Raw genomic sequence first — 22326 nt, 5'->3', positions numbered from 1 at the left:
GACTATTTGGGGACCAAAGCCATTCTACTCCACTGAACCACCTACCCATGCGGACTTCTATGTGAGAGAGAAATAAACTTCTATTTTATTTAAGCTCCTCTAACATTTGCTGTCTTTTTTTTTAAGTTTTATTTATTTATTTTGTGTGTGTGTGAGGGAGAGAGAGCTCACGTGCCTGAATAGGGAGGGGCAGGAGATAGAGGGAGAGAGAATCCTAAGAAGGATCCGTGCTGTTAGCACGGTGCCCAATGCAGAGCTCAAACCCACAAACTTTGAGATCATGACCTGAACTGAAACCAAGGGTCAGACACTTAGCTGACTGAGCTGCTAGGCACCCCTATCCACTGTCTTTTAAAGCAACAGGCCTATATCTTAACGGATGTCCCTTCCTTTACCCTTCACACATTTTAGGATTACTTTTATGCTGTCCTATCTATATTCTTCATGTCTTGCTTATAGATATTAATAAACTTAATTGGAACCATGAAAATAAAATCCATTGTCCCTGAAATTGTGACACTGGTACAGTCTTTCTGCACTTGAACTCAAAGAATGTACAAAAGATATTTTTAAAATCCTGTTCAGGCCTCTTTTTTAATGGAGTGTGCATTTAAATCATTGTAAATCATCTCAATAAGCATGATCTCAATTGGATCATGCTCTTCCCCTTTCCTATTTATCTTTCATTTTTTTCCCTGTAGGTTTCAAAAGACGTTCAAATGCTATAGACTTGATCCAAGCACTAATGAGGGTCCATTTGAATGTTTATTCCTCTCTGTTTTTTAGCCAACTTTTCATTCTTGCTAACTAAAGCTGATGCAGTGTTTTCCTCTAATAACTGGTTCATATTCCTTAAATTCTTTTCTTGGCTCATCAAAGTGAGCTACAGCTGCTGGACAGCTCATAAACTCCCTTGCCTTTTTATTTATCCTTCCTTTATGCACAATACTTATGCAAAGCCAGATTTTATCCTAATTGGTCCCCTTGGTTTTTTTTGGTGTCTTTCAAATTAGGGGCAATTCTATTCCCCTTCTTTTAAAGAACACACAGTACAAGGCATTATGTAGATGAAAGCATTTTGAAGTTGGGACTGCCTTTCCACAATTCTCAGTAGGACTCAGTGGTGTCCAGAGACCATGGCGTCATTCCCAAACCCGTGGAGATCTTGTTTATGAGTAGAGAATGAAGCAGTCTAATTCCACCCCACAAAACTGTTACCTCCCTCTCTCTGTTTAGTCATGTGTACAAGGTCCTAGTGTGAACACTGGGCCATCCTTCTTGGACTACCTGGCTGAACTCTCCCATTTTACCCAGTGAGCAACTCATCCAGACACCCATCAGGTTTCTCCGTGAGATCTGATCTGCCCTCGAGTCATTTTTGTTAGCTTTTTGGTTGTTTTGTGTGCAGAAGGTATTGTTGAGGCATCAGCTTCCACCTCGGATGAATCTATACATGTTTTCTCCACAGACAAAAGTAGATGGCTTTGTTTCATTGTTTCAAATGCGCTTGCTTTGGTCACATTGTTTATGATGGTGGGTGCTGGGCTGCACCCCTCCCAGACTGTCCTTCAGGACTGAGGGCTGTTCCTCCAGCACCTGCTGCTTGCTGCTCTGCTTGCTGTGCTGCTGCCTGACACCCGTGTGGAGTGAGGAAACTCGGTTTTAGTTTCTTGCTCTGAATGTACTCCTTTGCCATCTCGACTCTGGACAAGCAGGCAAAGCTCCCCTCTGTGTGTGTGTGGTGCTTTCCCCTTCCCTCCTTCTCAGTGGACTCAAACCAGCAGCACTAGGGGGTTTCCCCAATTCTGGTTGTTTCTCCTTCAGCCGCGGTAAGAGCACACTTCTTGCAAAGATGGCACAGCAGCGAGTTTCTTCCTTCCGCCCCACTGCCTGCCTCCCTATGGCACCCAACATGCTCTTAGAATTTTCTGCTGCTGGATTCAGATACCCTGGAACTTGTTTTCAAGTAAAGGGCTGTTTTGATGTTTACCTTGATGATGTGCAGCTTCTTGGGAGAACATTATCTCTGACAAAGAATTTTTAGTCTGCCCTGTTTTCATTTCCACATTTATTTTAAATGTTGATTTATTCAGAGAGAGAGAGAGAGCAGCAAAGCAGCAGAGAAGGAGGGAGAGAGAGAATCCCAAGCAGGCTCTGCAATATCAGCACAAAGCCCAACCCAGGGCATCATCTCACCAACCACAAGATCATGACCTGAGCTGAAATCAAGAGTCAGATGCTCAACTGACTGAGTCACACGGGTGCCCCCATTTCCACACATATGTTAAAATGTAGTTTTTATGTTACTACAGAACAGATCAACATATATGCCTTTTGTTTCCCAATGTACATTGCTATTTGGGTCATTGGGTCATTATTGGGTCATTGTTTTTGGATTTTATAATAATGTCACACACTGGGTTGTTGGCATGCACACCTGAATTTGCTCTCCTCCTCTGCCTACCTTTGCAGCATTTGGTGCATTGATCTTTAGGATTGGGTACAAAATCCTCCCTCCCTGTGTGCTGCTGAGGTCCATCCCAGCGGGATGCATGGAACTCGTTATTCACTGGAAACGTATTTATGGTGAAACCTAAATCTGACGTTCAGACTCTTAACCACGAAGACACCCTTTCCAGGAACCACTCTCTCTGGGCCTCTCACAGCACAGACTCCCATTACAACTAACTGAAAGGAAAAGTAACCAAAATATATTCCATTTCTCTTTGCCCTTTTACTCTCTCCCACCTATTTCCATTAGTACCCTAGTGGCTTACCTGAAACCTTGAAATGCTGTCTTAGTGCTTAGCACAAGAGTGCAGCTCCTAAGCCCTGCCAATGATCAGTACTAAGGGCCTGTCCCACAGGAGAAATGCAGGAAAACCATATTGGTGAGTGCGCTGGCCCTTGAGAGAGATTGCTAAGGCTGAGTCCAGGCTGCTGGATGTTGCTCTGTGTCTGTCTCCACATCCTTACCTGCAAAGCAAGAGATTTGAACACAATCTGGTAGGTCTGGTATCTCTGTGCATCATTTCACGGCTAATATTTTTGTGCTTCAAAGTGCTGACTTTCCAATGATAAAAATCACTGGGTTGTTTAAGGAAAGATATTTAGAAATTAATTAGTAGCAACAAGTGGATGGTTATAAAGGGTAATATCCAGCCTAACTAAAAAGACAGAAGAACTGGGCTGGTGCTAAGTTGACATTAGTAGCTTGACGTACCATGCTTTGTCTATCGATTGGTGAGGTCATGGTGGACAGTGGCGGAGGGGGAGGGTTATCAGTGTGGGGAAGGGTGGTCTCAGAAGGCCTCAACCTAGTTTTTAAATTTAAAAACAATCTTAGGGGCGCCTGGGTGGCGCAGTCGGTTGAGCGTCCGACTTCAACCAGGTCACGATCTCGTGGTCTGTGAGTTTGAGCCCCGCGTCGGGCTCTGGGCTGATGGCTCAGAGCCTGGAGCCTGTTTCCGATTCTGTGTCTCCCTCTCTCTCTGCATCTCCCCCATTCATGCTCTGTCTCTCTCTGTCCCAAAAATAAATAAACGTTGAAAAAAAAATTTAAAAACAATCTTAAAGATCCAGAGAAGCTTCAAGTACAAAATTCAGACCTTTACTCCTGAACCGTTTGAGTCAGTTGCAGGCCTGGTACCTTAACCACCAGCATTATACTCAGAGCCACCATGAAACCATCAGAATCAGGAATCACACTGACATGATATGCCTCTTTATCCCAAGACCCCACTCAAAAGTCTCCAGTAGTCTCAGTAACATTTTTGTTAGAAAAACCATTTAGATCAGAATCATGGGCTGCTTTTATCTGCCTTGTACTGTGAGCTGTCTTCCATTTGACCTCCCTTTGGTCTTCCCTTGACTTGCATGACCTGGATGCTTTTGAAAGGGACTGGTCTCAGTTATATTGTAGAATACACCACAGTTTTGATTTGTTTGCTATTTCCTTGGGATTGGATTTAGACTATGCATCATTGGCAGGAATATTCCCAAAGAGATATGAGTTCCTGCATACTATCAAGTGGTAGACAATTTTGACTTACCCCATCTGTGACTGTATAATGTTCTGAGAGCTTGGTGCTCAATCTCTGGGCTATCTATCCATCCTATGCTCAAAGCAATAACTCATGTTGCCTATCACATATGTGGTAACACCGTGTGCTTCTGCCTTGGGATATGGGGGAGGGTTATATGGCACTTGGACATGTTCTATACTTGATTGTCTATTTCAAAGACTGTAGGCTTACAAATCACAGAATAAAGACTGTTCACAATTTACCTGATCAGAAATAAGCAGGCTTGCACATTTCATGCCCTGTGAGGAGTAAGTTGCAGGGACAGGGTAACTCCTATACAGAATATACCCTTAGTTTGTCAACATTTAGTTCATTCTTATTGATTCTCATTTGTAGCAAAAATGTAGGTAACCATTAGGGTTTTTTTTCCATTAAGAAAAAAAATGTGCCTTGGTTTTCTAATTTAGAGAGTTCTTTCCAGGAGTGGAAAAGCTGAATCCAACATAACTCCTGAACTCTGATATGGGGGGGAAACCAGCAGGAGACTAAACCCATGAATTAACTTTCAAAGGAAAACATTTACAACAGATCCAATGAAATATTCATTTATTGTCAAATGATAGCCCCTCAGAAAAATATGCCATCCAAAGTCTCCTAAAATAAGATTTCTAGGACTTCTCAGTTTCCGGCATTCAATTACCAAACCAGCAATTTTTTTGTGTGTGTATTTGGCTAAACTCTTGGAAAATAATATAATTGAACAATTTGAAATGAGACAATATCTAAAGGCCAGAGTAAAACATAAGGAATTAATTGTTCTTTAAGGGCTGGACCAAGGCAAGTTCTTCTATTACTAGTACTATACTGAAGTAACACTTATTAAATTTCTGGAGAACATAGAATAAAATTTATATTCAACTGCCATGTCAAATAGGTTGGAGTAGCTCTATCTCCTATAAAGAACACCTTTGAGCCTCCACTATAGTCTGCATATCAAGGAAACAGGGGTCTGACCTAACATAGTGTCTGGTGGAGAGCAGGCATGCAACATGACCCTACATGAATAAATACATTGATCATCTTCAATTCTGGAGGGTCCAATGATCAAGGAAGTGAATCACCAAGAGGTAGGGTTTCATTTCATACATCTTGGAGCATTTAATCTCCTGTTCCTGTTTGCATACAGCAATTACAAGCACATACAAATGGGTGCTTATGATGTCCTGGTCACTTACTTGTTGTGGATATACAAGGGGGTAATCGAGCAGGGCTCCTGCATTAAGAGATGCTGAGTTGGGGGAAGCACAACAGATATATACATGTTCCAAATTATAAGCATTGGTATAAGTGCCCAAAGTGAAGGAGAAAATAGTGCCAGGGGAAAGAACCAAGATCACTAGCTATGGATTCAGGGACCCACCTCATGGAGGAAGTGACATGGAAAGGTATACATAATTAAAACTTTGGCTTTGTCTGTCCATATCCTAACTTTGTCTCTTGACTATGACCATCTCCTCTCCTGGGAGTGGGCTTTTGGCCTCCTATGTTCATTCTTCTAGACTCCAATCCATTGGCCATGACAGAACAAGCAGGGGATGAAGGCAGTGTTCTAGTGAAGCCTTGGAGTCCCTCTGCTCATGCTCCAGGCTGCCCCTCCTGCACATGGTTTTCCAGTGGCTCCTTGGACTCCATGAGACACTCCCAGGACCTTGCTTATAAAATCTTCCCTGCTGTTAAAGTTTGCTTAAAGTTGAATTCTGTTTCTTGCAAGCCAGAATTAAACATTGTACTGAGTCCAGAAGAAAGGAAAAAAGTCAGCATTTATTTATCTCTGACCATGTGACAAATTCTGCACTTTTCATCCATTATTTTATTTGTTACTCCAAAAAGTTGTGACTGCTTACCATTAAAAAATGCAAAAACCACAACTCTGCTGGATTAGAAAAACCCAGGAAGAGGTAGCAGTGGAATGCAGTTCTTGGATCATAACCAGGTGTGGTGATTCTGTCACTGTGTCTTCTGGATAGCAGGAGGGGGAGGGCATGAATAGGTCACAAACTTCATAAACACAAATGTGATCCTGTTTTCTTTCCTTTTTTTTTTTTTTTTTGTAAATTTGCCTTGATTTTCCTTTCTTCTTCATTCATTCTTTTTCCACTGTACCAATATTTTTTAAGAGTTTGCCTTGAATCAGGCTGCATGTCAGTCTCTGGGACTGTAATAGTGACAAAAATTGTGACCCTCACAAGAGCTTAGTATGTGGGGTGAGATGATGGATCAGTATAGAGTGATTAAGCATGGTAAGTGCAATGAAGAAAGCCAAGAGGGTGCAGAAGGAGACAATAGCCAGGATGGAGAGTCTTGGGGAGGGATTGAATGGCACAGGCAGGAGCCAGTTCATAGATGTCAGCTCTCAGGGTTCCACAGACATTGGATCCCCAGGTACCTTGCCTGGGCTGAGACAGGCCCTTCTCTCCCAAGCCTGACCTGTCCACTTGGTCTTATGTCCTCTGGGGCCAGTGAGAAACAATGGGGCTGAGGTTAGGCCAGTGCCATGGCTAGCTGTGGTCCACACCATCCTGGGGCTTACAGTGTCCTCTGAGCCATGTCCCCCAACCACATCCTCCTCTTGGCTCCCACAAGATTTATCCAGGCCACTTCCTGGGCTTCTACTGACAACTCTTATTTCTTGCTAGGTTTCTGGGCTTTTAGAGTGGGCCTCTGCCTCCTGTGTTACTCCTCACAAACTTTTGAGCTCCTTTCTCCAGTGAATGACTGCGTCTCTTCTTCCTTCATGTAATGTCACCCAGTGTGCACCTGGGGACCTGCTCTAATGTAGACAGCCACAGCCTGCCCATATGCCCCTTCCTGAACCATGTGATTCTACCCACTTGTGTGGAAGAACTGGCCCTGCTTACTCTTAAGCCTACCATAATGGTCACCCAGCTATAGCTCTTTTACCCCCCGCCCCCAACACCAACTTGGAATGCCTGCCAACAGGCAGTCCATCCCCCTTGTCTCTTGTGGCTCTTCCTGGCCTGGGCCCCTGTCCCGACCACTTCCACAAGTCCCAGCACACCTCACAGCTGCAGCCACCAATTATGCCCCAACTTTGAGCCCAATTGAAGGATGGAACTGGAAACAGAAAAGGGAATCACAGATTTAACTGGGGATCAAATAGGAGTTCTGAGTATGTGTGACTGGATGAATATGAGGTTATGTAAGGAACTACGCCTGATCACATGCCATCTCTTGACATAGTTTTAGCTCACATTTTACCAGCTCTGCTGGAACCATGTGTCACAGTCTCACGCCATTCATTAAAGGAAAGAAGATTTTGAATACAAATAAATGTCATTCCTTGCTTCATTTAATGACTATCTGTGTCCGATCTATTCCTTGTGCCTGGTGAATATTTGCAGCACCTTTTCTTAAGACAACCACAGTATAATGAAGGAAGACTGTTAGCCATGTTTTGCCACACAACTAAGAACCTCAAAATCTCAGTGACTAGAATGGCACACATTTCTTTTCCTCACTCACAGACCTGTAGGTTGGCCAAGGTTTTGACTCTTCTTGGCTGGGTTTGGCTAAGTTCAGCTGAGTTCACTTGCAGACTGCATATTGGGTTTAAATCTACTCTGTTGGCCAAGCCCAGCAACCTGAGAATGGGAAAAGGTACCTCACTCACTCCAGTGGGAGAGAGGTGGTGCACAACCCCATGACTAAAGACCCGGGAATGGCATTCCTGTCTACCACAAACATGCAGACACACACAGATATCCGCAATGCCAGGTTGTGGTCAATGAGGACACGAGGCACTAAGACAACAATAGGGGTGGGGCACAAGCAGCTGTTCCATGCCTGCTGGTGCTTCTGAAACTGGGGACTAATTAAGTACCTGACGACACTTAATGATGACGGCAAGTCTGCGCGGAGACCTTCTCCTCTAGGTGACATCAATGACATCTGAAGGAACTGTTTATTTGCCACTCTGACAGAAATAGAGAGAGGGAAGTGCTGGTTGTAGCTAGGAAATAATTTTAAATTCTTAATTCTACAGTGAAGGCTTTCATCTCCTTTTATTTAGTTAGTTTCAACAAAATCTGACCTGTCAAATTATCTTTTCCACTAAGGAAGAAAACTCCAACTTTGGCCCACAAAAGGGGAACAATTAATGTTGCAAAAGAAAATAATCCATGCCTTTTTTGGCTACATGGCTGAAGCACACCAAAGTTCAATATTTCTCTCAGAGGTCACTTACAAGTTTTGAAAGCAGACTTCCTTCCTTATTTTAGTACCTACTTGGCTTCCAGTGAGGAGGAAAACATCTTGCATGATCAACTGAATTTGTCTGAATAAATCCAAAATTATTAAAAGACAAATGTGAGTACAAAAGGATGTTTCATTGACCTTTCATTTCCCTTTACTCTTGGGCCATTGACGAGCCAGAGATACTGGTAAGAAATTGGGAATGAATTAAGAAATTTTTGAAAAGCATGGATTCCTCCACAGAGCTCCCACGAGACTTAGCCAACCATAAGATCAAGAATAGTAACTAGCGTTCTGCATATCCTAGACGTATGGTCCCTGTCATGTAATCCTCATGACCAAGCTGGGTGTTCGGTACTTTTATATTCCTATTTTATAGATGAGGGAATTGAGGCCTTGGAGACCTGAGATTATTGTCCCATCCCACCCCACTGAGAAGTGGTGAAGAACTCCTGAATAGAGCTTTTTCTCATGAATGCAGGGAGGCCACTCCTGTTGAAGGCCAGGGCAGCTGACTTGTGGCATGTCCATCTCTCTGAAAGGAATGAGATCATCATCCACCTCTTTTCTGGTGTGAACAATAACCTTATTAGTAACTGGACCAGCACTCCCAGCCTCAAACAAAGGCCTCTAAAGGCTTGATCTGTGTGTATGGCAGTCTGAATACAGATGTCTACTTCCATAAATTGTGTGTGCAATCTTATATGGTAGAGTCTTTGCAGATGTAAATAATGATCTTGACATAGGGAGATAATCCTAGATAATCTGGATGGGCCTCCAGTGCAATCACAGGTATTCTTGTAAGAGACAAACAGGGGAGATTTGAAATACACATAGAAAAGGAGGCATGTGACCACAAAGGCAGAGATTGGTGTGATGTGGCCATGGACCAAGGAATGCCAGGAGCCACCAGAAGCTGGAAGAGGCAAGTTATCTCCAAGAACTTTTGGAGGTAACACGACCCTGCCAACATGTTAACTTAGTCTCAGTGAAACTGATTTTGAATTTCTGGTCTCCAGAACTGTGAGAGAATACATTTTTGTTGTTTTAAGTCACAAGACTGATGGTAATTTGTTAGAACAGCCACAAGAAACTAATACATGTTTGCTAACTGGATTCTAGTTTTGTTTTTGCTTTTTTTAATTTACTGAGCAAATATTCACCAAGTGTGGGAAACAGAACACCACAATGACCATAGGTGCATATTCATTTGTGCTCCAAGATCTCTGAGAAAACTCGAGAATGTAAGGTTAAAATATACTGAAAGGACTTGTGTGAATTGCCCTTGGAAAATGTGGTCTGTTCTTTAGTATGCAGATAGGGATGTTTTGCTTAAGGAAGCCAGCTGTATATAGCACAGTGCATTCATTCCCTTCTTTGTCGTTGCTTCTATCATAAAGATTCTTATCGGAACATATGTATCTGCAAGACTGCTCTCATATGCAAGATACGTACGATAGCTGAATCAGATGTACATTGTTGACATGTTTTGCTAAACTTCTGTTGTTAATCATTGCTGATCTATTTTTCGTGAAAACGTATATAAGAAGATGTACAATAAATCTTGATGCTTCGGGTTGTTGGCTCAGGGTCCCCTGTGCCTTGCTATACTGTCATCTCTTTCTCTCAGTTCCTTCACTGCGCCAGGTCCACGATGCTTTGAGGTTGACAACCAAGAGTTTGGTATATGGTCCAGGAATTAGGCATCTGAAATGAGTAAAGCTTAACTTCTGCCAGTCTCCCCACTGGGTAGGACAGAGATCTGGGGAAAGAGCACCAGGTGGTGAGGGCAGATCTATATAGAAGGGTGGAATTTCCATTGATACCACGATAGTAACACAAAATCATCACTAGTGTTTGCATCAGAAATCTGAGTGTGGAAGCTAATTCTGCCACCCAGTAGCTGTGTGACTTGCTAGAAGCCATTTAGTTCCACTGAAATGTACCTGTTTCATTTGTAAAATAAGAATGATAACACCTACCTCACAGGGATTAAGATTATTGACTGAACAAATAGGCCCAAATGGGGGCCTGACACAGGGAAGGCATTCAGAAAACATTAGGGCTTAAGTATTCAAGTCTACAGCGTGTAACTGAGGTCTCTATGTGTGCAGTGGGAGAGGAGTGAAGAAATCTTTTCACACTCAAGTGCCATTGAACTGGAAAATTCACCATTAGTAATTTATTTCTTCTTCACTTTCCTTTCTGGAATTTGAAGTCCTGGGAGATGTTACACCTTCTGTCATTAGCTCCTCAGGGTGAACAGTTAGTAGTTGCTCTCCCAGCAACCAGCACAAAATCACTAGGCACTTCAGATGAAACAGTCAAAGATGAAGAAATTATTGAAAGAGGGCCATTTTGAAAGTAAACATGTCCTGTGTGGTGTTGCTGGTTGCTGGTGGTGAAGGCTGGGTTAGGATCTCTGGAGTATAATGCTATAGACAGGAGAACTAAGGAAGCAGGTCCTCAAGAAAAAAATCCTATCACTTTGGTTGCCTGGGGTAGCCAAGAAATTCAACTGTGTTTGAATACCATGGGCTAAGTTTCAAGGTGATGGCAGGAAGGAAAGGGAGGATCCTGGCCCAACCTGGAAGCCTCACTATCTGCGTGGACGGGGTAACACAGGAACAAAGAGTCCTATGTTTGGCTTGTAAATGCTTTTACAGGCTAAAATACTGTGGGTGTTTCCAGGCCAAGGAGTTCCACTTTCCCCAGTAATAGACTTGCTCTGAGTGTGGTCATGTCACATTTCCACAGTACAGAAGTCTTCATATGATGTGTGTCAGAATCAAAAATACATTGCTAATGCTCAGAAAAATACTTCTATGTGTGACATCCCCAGCTTGCATGTCCCACGGTTGTGGCATCCATGCAGAGTCCTGGAGGTCATAGAAAGCTTTACACAATGGGAAAGGAAATAGTTTAAGTGGACTGGGGTCTTTAAGAGATGGCATTTCTACATGATGGTCATGTGCTGCCTATGATCTCTAGTCAAGGGTGAATAGAAGGCACAGATTTTTCCAGAACCATAGTCCAGGTTGAGCTCTGTAGTTGAGCTCTGGAGTTAGAAAGGGTACCATGGTTACTCAGCTCCAAGCAGCAGCATCTGAAGGTCACTAACTAGGGAAAGTGGACTTTCCAACTCTCAGGAACCTCCCCTGACCCTAAGAAGGCATACTCAGGAGAGTATCACTGGAATTTGGAGGGAAGAGGTTGATGGAAAGAATAATGAGCACACAGGAGAGTATCCCTGTCTATTTCAGAGACCTAAATCCCTCAGGTGCAAATTGGTTGACATACACGCCTTCTGGTGCATGAAGATCAGACTTAAATTAACAAAAGCAAACATGTTGCAAACATTACACTACATAACCTCCATGTCCATGGCAGACATCATTAATCAATCATGGTCTTGCCAGCCTGGCCCAGTCAGAGCTTCAGGATCCTTAACATCTTGTTTCAGACAACTGTGCCCAGGGAAGCTATCCATGGTGCTACCCCAGGCCCCGACCTCAGATTCTCCCTACTCTGTTACTTTACTCCCGGGAGTTGCTTGCCAACCTGTAGTAGTTCTTGCAGCTGAAATATGCCTTTATCCAGTCCCTTTTGTGTGATTTCAGCAGGTCCTGTCTGTTCACCACTTGGTTCTGGACCCTTCATCTGAGTCACACATCCTCATCTGAGCCTGTCAATCTCTCATTAAAATTCTGCATCTGCCCCAACTCCCTTGGGCTGTCTAATGTATCAGGTTCCATGTTAGTGACAGCTTCCCCTCACCCACAAAAGACAAAGCCTCTTGTTCACAAAACTCCAGTGTAAATGGGTACACACAGCTCCCTCTAGGAAGAGCACACAACTAGTTAGCCACTCACATCAGAGTTCTGACTGCCTCACAGACTCACCCTAAATTACAAAAGATAGTTGAATGTCAACCAGCCCTGTTCTATGTTACATGTCCCCTTCCCCCATTTTCAGTAGGACTTGGTGAGACTGCATGTAGATTTCACCCCAACATGGAGCTAAGCAGCCAACTTTGAGGAAACTTCCTAATTTTTTCCTTCTGCTCCAGTAACTTCTACAGATATGTACAAACATTTCTCTTCACTACTAGTCTCTGTCTTGGGTCACCATGGCTCCATTGCTTCATGGGCATGCAGGAAATTTCCATGAGTCTGTTTAGCTTTAAAATGATTCAATCAGTCCTTTATCTACTCGTGGTGGAGCAGTTGCAACTCTACATAGCTTTGCAATATTTTCCTATTTCTGAAACTTAACCCCATAATTCTGAGAAACTTTTACATTCTGGAGAAGCTGGAAACTTTGAAAAGATTTGGGACTCAGACACTGGGGCCTAAAATGATTTCAGGTGGGTCTCCATGAAACCAAGCTAGCAAAGAAACCAGCACACATACATAGAAAGAAAATATTCTAAGAAATAAGCTTTAACAGTAAAGGTGTTCTAAACAACCCTTGACTTCAGATTCCATTGCACAAACCCAGTGTCTGTGAAACACATTTGAAATTCACACTACAAGGAGGGGCACCTGGGTGGCTCAGTCAGTTAAGCATCCGACTCTTGACATCAGCTTAGGTCAGGATCTCACAGTTTTTTACTTCAAGCCCCACATCAGGCTCCACACTGACAGTACAGAGCCAGCTTGGGATGCTCTCTCTCCCTCTCTCTTCCCCTCCCTTGCTCATGTTCTCTCTAAATAAATAAATAAGTAGGTAAGTAAAAGAAATTCACGCAACCTATATGTGGCGGGTGCAGTTAGTATGTGGCAGATACAATCAAGTGCCATCTCCCACCTATCTGCGGGAAAGGAGAATAGGCACTGGCAGGGAGGGGGCAGACACCAGGGAGGTTACACAGCATTGGGGAGCAGCAGAGGGAGGGTTGACCTTGCTGTAATCCCCTCAATTACCACATCACACTAGACAGAAACATTGGGAAGTTTTAGAATTGAGTAGATTTGCCAAACTGACCATGTGGATCAAACATAATGATTTCTGTCTAACAGCAGGATAGGACTGTTCCTGACTTTTGAGATCACAGATCTGAGGCCAGGGTGACCTGTCCAGATAAAAATCCTCCCATCAAATTATACCACAAAGCATAGTGATTTCCCACTTGGGGAAAAGGGGGTGGGCTCTGCCTATGCTTAGGAGCTGTCAATGGTCAGTGATCCTTCCCACCTGCTTCTTGGGAGCCAGTTTATGATGCCACAAGCGCGCTTTGTGAGAAACATACTGAGTTGATCCCACTATCTCATAGGCTGAATTCCCTTTTCATCACAGAGTTGCCCTGGTTTCATTCTGTTTGTATTTACATCTTACCTGGAGGTCTTCCCATGATGCAGTGGGGTTCAAAATATGCTGTCTTTGTACTTCACAGGCCATTTGAACCCTCTCATTATTGAAACCCAAATACTCCCATCTGAGCTGGCTCTGAAATCCTCATGTGCCAGACTTGCATAAAAGAGAGGCAAGGCCCAGCCTCTCTGTAAGGGAAGATCATGCAACAGGAAGCTCTCCCTTCTGATTCTGCCTCCATTTGCCTCTACACTCTGAACAAACTCCCTCCTTTCATTTTCCACAGGCATGCCTCACCTCTTTTGAAGTTTTATCTTTCAAATTTGCTACTAGCCATGTCATCAGGAAGAAAGTTATAGGATCTCACATTTCTGGCCTTAGAATGAGGCAATGTGTATGAATCTCTGCTGGCTTGCAGATGGCAAACCCTCCACTAACATGGGTTCCTTTTCCTTGTAGGTTGAAGAGGATAAGAAACATGGTCTTTGTTTCTGGCTTGAGTCTTACTTGGTGTTATCCCAAACCAGGATTCTGCATAAAGGCTCATCAGATCTGCTTCTACGTCGAGTCTCTTTTCCTCTGCCATCTGACACCCTTGCAGGTCTTCTCCTTTCTTGTCAGCTAATGTGTATTCCAGGCACACACAAACAATTCTAGTATTAACACAAAGTAAGCCATGGGGAATGTGACTTATTGGACTGTCGTGAAATTCACATCAGACCAAATACTGAATCATGAATGTGCTTCTGGGCAGCTGTGTGAGCTTGAGCAAGCCGCCAAACCTCTGAGCCTTCAGTGAGAGGGTTGAGGCTTTGCCAGTCTGCAAAGTCCTTCTGAGTTCAGGATTCTGCTCCCTTCTCTGTTCTCTTCCCACTCTTCCCCATTCCTTTCTTCTTCTCTTCCCCCTTTCCCCTCTCTTCCTTTACTCACTTCCTTCCTCCTTCCCTCTCATTACTTCTCCCTCTCTTGTTCCCTCTTCTTTTCTCTGTCTCCCTCTCTACCTCCTTTCTACCCATTCCCTCCCTCTCTCTTCCCTCCTGTCATCTCCTGCTCCTTCACTTGTGCCTAGAACTACAAAATGAGATTAGGCTGGCTACTGTCCAGATTCCTATGGCGTCTGGACATTCTGTGACTTCTATTAGGAAATGCCTTATAGCTAGTTGGTCCTGTTAAGTTGCATGTTTCTCTCTACCTTGTGCTGCCATTCATCTCCCAGCCACTACACTTTCTTCCATGCACTGACTTCCCACTTTGTTTCCTGGCTTCCGCTCTGGTTTGCACCAGTCATTCCATTTACCCACAGGAGTTATGGGAATCAACTTGACTTATGGAATCACAGATTGGATCCCTTCCTTCCCATATCACAAAATGACCATCTCTCCTAGAATAAATCAAAACTCCTTTCTCTGTTTGCAACTGGGCTCCTGCTTACTTCCAATCTTACAGTTGAAGTAACTTAGGACCAACAAGTCAGTATTACTTCCAAGTATAACTTATCAATATGAAAATCAATCAGCTCTTTGATGATGGTATCAGGCCACATCAATAAGGAATAATAGATTTTTAATGTTTTTTTAAATTATTTTTTAGAGAGAGAGAGAAAGCATGAGTGGGGGGAGGGGCAGCAGGAGAGAGAGAGACAGAGAGAGAGAGAGAAAGAGAGAGAGGATCTCAAGAAGGCTCCATGCTCAGTGCAGAGCCCAACACAAGGCTGGATCCCATGACCCTGGGATAATAACCTGAGCTAAAATCAAGAATAGGATGCTCAACCAAATGAACCATCCAGGTGCCCTTAGGAAGAACAAATTTTTTAAAAAGTAATGTTGCATATTAAGGAGTATTCAAACCACCTGATATGTCAAAATACTTGTAAAGCAGGCTATAAATGATGTGAATAAGAAGGTACCTTCCAGGGACAGAAAAAAGAATTTTAGAACATACTCATTAAATGGCACAGGTCATATTGTCAGTGTTCATAACATTAGCCTTGAGGAAAGAAAAGTGAAAAGATTTAGAAGAGACTTAATTCTTATTAGTCAAGGAGTTTCCTTTTTCTAAATCTTGATTATGGGAGGGCACTTAGCTGGCTCAGTCAGGTACAGCATGCCAGTGTTGATATCGGGGTCATGAGTTTGAACCCCATGTTGAGCATGTAGCCTCCTTTAAAAAAAGAATACAATTAAATTTTGATAATGAGTTACAGGCAACATTTACTATTGCAAACTCCCTAAGTGTCTCTCCCAATTTGTGAGGGCAGTTATTTCCAGCATCCCTCCTTTGAAAATTTGGTGCCAAGTATGGATCTTGAAGCCCAGGATCCATCAATCTGTGGCTTTCTAGAGGCTGGGCATTCAGAGGCCACAGCTGGAAACCATTAAGCTCTCAAAAGAGAGCTGACCGTGAAATCGCAGGCCACCCGGATTGTTCTAAGACTTCTAACATTGACTGAATTGCATGTGAATGTCATTCTTTGCACGTGTTCTCAGGCTCAAATCCCTGTTCAGATTAGGTGGAATTGCCAAGCAGGCAGAAAATGGACCCTTGGGCATGGCAGAAACCAGTCCAGTGATGTGGGTCAATGATCCAGAAGTGAGTCCCAGCGCTGCCTCTCAGCAGTCCTGGGACCTGACACTCCCTCCTTTCTGGGGAACCCATATTCTCAACAACACACAGGAACAGGGGCTCCTTTTATCATACCACATCCAGGATAAAAACCAATAAGAAAAGGAATGGAATATATAGGATAGAGGGGGAAATAAGCAACAACTGGAAATGAGGTAGAAAAATACATGGAATACAGTCAACGCTTTGCTAGAATTGAGCCACTGAATTTGGATTTGAGTTGTCCAGCAGCCCATGCAAAAAGAAAAACAGTAAAAGTTTCTTAGTGCCCTACAGCCACCGCTGTGGTTCCCTCAATAATATACTCTAGGGCTGCCATCTCTTCCCTGGGTCATTCATACCACCCACCTGGGATGCCGTTCACTTTCAGATGGGATTGTGACCAAGAACCAGTTCATGACCACTATTCCCACAGCAGGCTTCTCCTGCTGGTGTGGTCTATTAGATGTTGTATTTTAACCCAAAGTGCTGTAAAAAAAAAATGTAATGTTCTAATTCACAGAGCTTTTGATAAAATCACAGGATAACTTGTGGATCTACTGTATGGTGCTCTAGGCTACATATGGATGGCACAACCTTTTCAAAGCTGGGCCCTGCCCTCAGGAACCTGAAAATCTATTTGTGGAGTTGGGATAAGGTATACTTGATTTTGTAGTGTTGATACACTGTCTTAGGCTAGTGTAAACAGTGTAAGTGGCTTGTTTGAATGATTCCAGGAAATACAAGAAGAGGATGGGAAAGTGAATCAGGGAAGGGGGACAATTAATTGTGTACCCCAGGATGGAAAGGAGAATCATTGCAAAGTATAGTAAACAAAAAAGAAAGGAAAAGAGTTATAACAACAGAATTATCCCACGCCCCTCCCCCTCCACTTCTCTGGACCAATTATCCAGTCCTGCTATTATATTATACATAGGTAGAGAGAGAGAAGAAAAATCAAAGACAATATGGTGCCATGGGGACCACTGAGCAAAAATGTGAAGATAAATGAGTTGGCCAACAGTGTTGGATAGGGCAGGAGGTTTGAAGAGAATAAATTCTGTGAGTGTCCACTGGTTGGGATACTCAGTTGTTTATAGCACATGTGATTAGTGCCAGGGCCCAATTCCTCAGACCCTACTCCCTCTAAAAGCTAATGTTTGAGTGAGTTCTCTGTGATTTGTATGCTAAAAACAATCCTTATTATAATTGGTTGTGGTATTGGCTAATTCCTTTGTTATCATATTATCAGAGAAGAAAATGAATTTTTCCTTGTAAACATTGGGAGAGAGTCTTGACAGGATTTATGTAAGTTGCTTTCACACATTTTGAGTTTCTCTAAGCACTCTGTCTTTGCTCTGATTTCATGCCCACTGACATTGTCTTTGACTGTGTACATCATGGATGTTCTGGTTTTGAGATTGGGATGCTCACTGGGGAAGTAGTAGTGTGCTTCTGTGTTGAACATTAGAACAAGCACAGAGACTAGTGGTTGAGAGCTTGAGCAAAGGCAGCCTGGCTTTGGACTCTGGCCATGTTTGCCAATTCCAAAACCTGGGCATTCCTTAAACTTCCAAAATCTTAATTCCTCATCCCTAGTTCTCATCCTCAGCCTGGGTCTGCTTTGACAATTAAGCCAATAAAGCACTTGATTTTGGTATCTGGTCTGTAATGGGGCTTAATAAATTAAAGTGACATTCTCATGTAAACATAAGGATTTTATAAATATAATTAGTGTAACTCATTACCTTTGACTATGATTAATGTTGGCATCTTAATTTAAAGTAATAAAAACACCACAGAGAGTTAATCAACCATTATAGTAGAGAAAGGAGAACAAATGAAATCCCAAACAAGAAAGCTTTGCATGGGTTTTTCATATGCAAATAGAGATATTTAACAGTCATTATCCTGGTTCACCACAACCTCTTAGCACCCACTGTGTCCCTGTACCAAAGCCTAGCAGCTTCTTAGTACAAGTGGCTTTGACTCATTCCCTGACAGCCTTTTCTGTTCCCAAAGCATGCTCAGCTTTATGAGCTGGGAAAAAGGAAATTTCAGTAGAGTTTCTGTCCCAGGAGCCGACTTCGGTGAGTGGAGTCTGGATAAATGTTCCCTCTTCCTCCTCTTTCAGGTGGGACAACTCCCAGGTGTGTTCTACACCTTCTCCCAGAGGTGTCCCCCAAGACTGAACCCATGTGCCTGGTATGGTCACTGATCTTCAACTCATCATATGGTGTCTTCTGTTCCCGCCCTGTCTCACATTCCCATTCCCACACCAAATTTGGGTTCACTGGGATCTCATCCCAAATTAACCACTTATATCCAAATCCTTAGCTTAGGTCCTGCTTTTATGGGAAACCAAGCTAAGACAGATACTTTGTTCAAGAAATATATCCAGGTGAAAACTATACATATGGATTAAGATAAAGAAATATTTTTTTCTGACTCAAATAGAAAAAAAAAAGACTTCTTAGGTGATAGTTTTATATAGGATTAAGATCATGATTTGTCTGTAGCTGAGCAAATCTGTTCAAATACATGCTGTGTAATGTACTAGTTCTGAGATATTAATCAACGTAAGATACTGGGAAGAGTTCTTGATATAGAGTAATTTTTATAGACTTAAAAAAATTACCTTTATTAAGGAATAATTTGCATACAATACAAGTATACATTTTAAGTATACAGTTGGATAAGTTTTGACAAATGCATTACAGTCGTCTAAATACCACCCCAATAAAACTAACATTTCCATAACCTCAGAAAGCATTTTTGGAGTTTGCAGTCAACCTTCACCCCATCACTGGCCCAGGCGAGCACTAATCTGCTCTTTTTCACATACTTCAATAAACTTGATTTAAGGCATGATTAAAGGTTAAATTCAGTCAAATTGGTAATAACAGTATGTTGGGGAGAAATGCTTTTTTATACTGCATCATTTTTCATCAAAATAATTTGTATTCATCACTTCTATGAGTGATGAAGAGGAAAAGAAAGCCAATTTCAGAGTTGATGGATTTTCTCCTGACTCTCAGATACATGAAGTGAGAGGTAGGATAGGAGTGCAAATAAAAAATGGAATCAGTTTGAAATTTGGAATGACTTCTGCTCAGAAACACAAGTCTGAGATTCATTTATTAAATTAGAGAAAACACCTTCAAATGTAACTTGATATTTATTCCAACTTCTTGGAATTTTAATGGTCATATTGAATTAAGTCCAAGTCTTCAACATTTTATTTGGGTAAGCCCCAAGAAGCAGGGTCCATGAGGGATATAAAGTCAATCAATTATTCAACAAATATTTATAGAGCTATACAATAAGGTCTGTCCTACACCCTACAGGAAACAAGGCATCTCTTCATACAGTACACCCCCTTGCAGATAGATCATAGCAAATCAATACATAACTGAACATTGGGAAAATAAGGTTTGGGCAGAGACTGAAACAGAGGGACATGATGGGAGGGACAACTCTAGAAGGTCTTTCTGAGGTCATCTTTAAGCTGATTCTGAGTGACTGTGCTAGAATACCACACACTGAGAAAACGCATGGCAAGTAGAGAGAACCATTCATGCAAAGACTTGGAGGCTGAAACAAGCCTGGCACAGGGCATGTCCCAGGCTTGAGGGCACATTAGCATTGCCGGAGTGTAGAATCAAAGAGTGGTCTGAGATGAGGTGGTAGGGGGGCACAGAGAGGAGCATATCCTGAGGAAATGGTGTTAGGATTTATTTTATGTTTTAGAAGAAGTCATTGGTAGATTTCAGATTGATTTCTATTATCAAGAGTTTACTCTGCTGCTGCAGGGGAGATTGTATTGTGAAGAGTCAAGAAGCAGAAGTTGGAATCTACTTAGTCACCCAAGTGGGAAATGATGAGGTCTTCAATCAGTGGTACAGATGAAGTGGCCAGTTTCATATCTGTCTGGAGGTAAGTAAGCCAGATTTTCTGACATCAAAGATAACATCCACATCTTGATATATAAAGTATGCAAGGTCTAGGAAGAAGCAATATCAGAGAGATAGGTTGCGAATTCATCAACCATTTATATGGTATTAAACCAATGGACTGGATGAGGTCAGCCAGGAAGAGTGGGGGAACTATTCTGCATTTAGGAGACATAGAAAGAGAGGGCAAGAAACGAGATGAGACGGAGTAACAAGAGAGGGCAGAGTAATGTGAAGATCATGAATCATGGAAGCCAAAAGGTAAAGTATTTCAAGAAATATTTATTTGGGAAAATAAAATTGAAGAAGAATGTTTGTGTTGATTAATGACCACTATCAATTTGACGCAGGGCTGTGAATCATGTTGGTGTAGCATCAAACAGCCTTAACAGGAGAATATACTTTGATGAATCTCCATGGTGTCATCCTGTTCTCAACTTCAGAGATCCTGTGGTTCTGCACCCACTCAGTACTATTCTGGTTTTCTGCTTTGCATCACAGAAGAAATGGTTCTACTTCAACATGTGCTTATTTTTCCCCTTTTATTCCACCATTGTATCTCAGGAGAGATGAGGAGACTTGACATAGTGATCATACAACACATTTTTAATTGGCTTCATGATCTCATGGTGTAGCACTCGGTTTAGTTAAAGAAGTCTGAAGTCCCACCGCGTGCACTTGCTGGGAGAAAATTCCTAGGTCAGCCAATAGTCATTCCTGTTTCATTTTACATATTTGGTCTTACAAAAACATTCTCTTATACAGCCCAGAAACAAAGAAATATAGGAAGTCACAGGAGAGTATTTTTTGGAAATGATTCTGGTTCAGACATATGGTATCGTTCCAAATCCTGGCATTGTTTTTCTACTACATTTACATGTCACTTCTCTAGAGCTAATCCTGTTCATCATTTAAAAAAATACAATTAGGCAAAAAGATAAAGATAAATGCTAGTTAAGAATGGAATTTTTTTCCTGTACTATTTTATTTTTAAGGCTGCACTAGGCAGCCACTAACTTAGATTATCAAGTTTGCCAAAGAGTCTCTAGGTTAGAACCAATTGCATTTCTCCATACTTCATTATTTTTTTTTTGAGGAGAAGCATATTTTTCAATATGCATAGAATTAACCACTTGCTTTATCTTTTAAATGGTGACACAAGTCATGTGATGTCATCACAGCAGACTGCTACCCATCAGCAAAATACTCAGCTTCTCAATCTGTGTTTGAGTGACTTGGAAACAATTTTGCCAACATTATTCAACTACAAAAAAATTAACTAAAAAAACATGCCCAACTGTACCCTCTGGACTTCTACATGGCTTTGCCTTTTCTCAGAAACATGGGAGCTGCTTGGTTCCTCTGGAAAGCCAGAGGCAATTGCATTAGCTTAAGACAGAGGTGCAAGAGACAAATTATGTGTTCCTCTCTCTTGCTCTCCCTCTAAAATGTGATGTGTTAAAGGGGTTTGGCCACTCCTTTCACATTGTTTCTATAACAGATGGCTACTTGCTGTCCGTAGTCATGGATAGAAAGGCAGATCTGAAGTACAAGACTCTGTTAACCTTATCCTAACCAATTTCCACAAAGATCATCACAATGTCTGTATTACTAAACCTAATGGCCCCTCTCAGTTTTTACCTTCAGTGTCCTCTCTGAAGCATTTGGGATTCTCTGACTCCTGGTTCTCCTCCCCCACCTCTAGCTGCCCCTCTCACTCTGCCTCTTCCCCTTCCTATGCTGACCCCTTCAATGTCAATCTCTAATCTCTGTTTATGTTTGTCTTTCCTTTTCACACACACACGCCCTCTCAGTGATGTTGACTCCTGAGGCTTCCCACAGCTCTCATGCCAGGCTTAGATCTCTCTATATAAAACTGTATAAAAATGTCAGCAAACCATATTCACCTGGATTCATCCATTCATTTACTCATTTAAAATTAATAGCTGTGGATGACTGCTGGCTTGGACAGGGTGCAGGTACTGTGACAAATAAGACAACACAATCGCTTGTCTTACCCACCGTGTCAGTGTTATTACCCACAGGTACATCCAATTTAAAATGGTCATCGCAGAACACAGCATCTTGGACCATTAAACTGCCCCTTCCTATGAATGGTCCCCGATACCCGAGGCATGAATATGACCAATCCATCCCCAAGC

This window comes from Leopardus geoffroyi, chromosome A3 (genome assembly GCF_018350155.1).
Source record: "Leopardus geoffroyi isolate Oge1 chromosome A3, O.geoffroyi_Oge1_pat1.0, whole genome shotgun sequence".
Classification (NCBI taxonomy): Eukaryota; Metazoa; Chordata; class Mammalia; order Carnivora; family Felidae; genus Leopardus; species Leopardus geoffroyi.
This window is presented reverse-complemented; position numbering follows the sequence as displayed.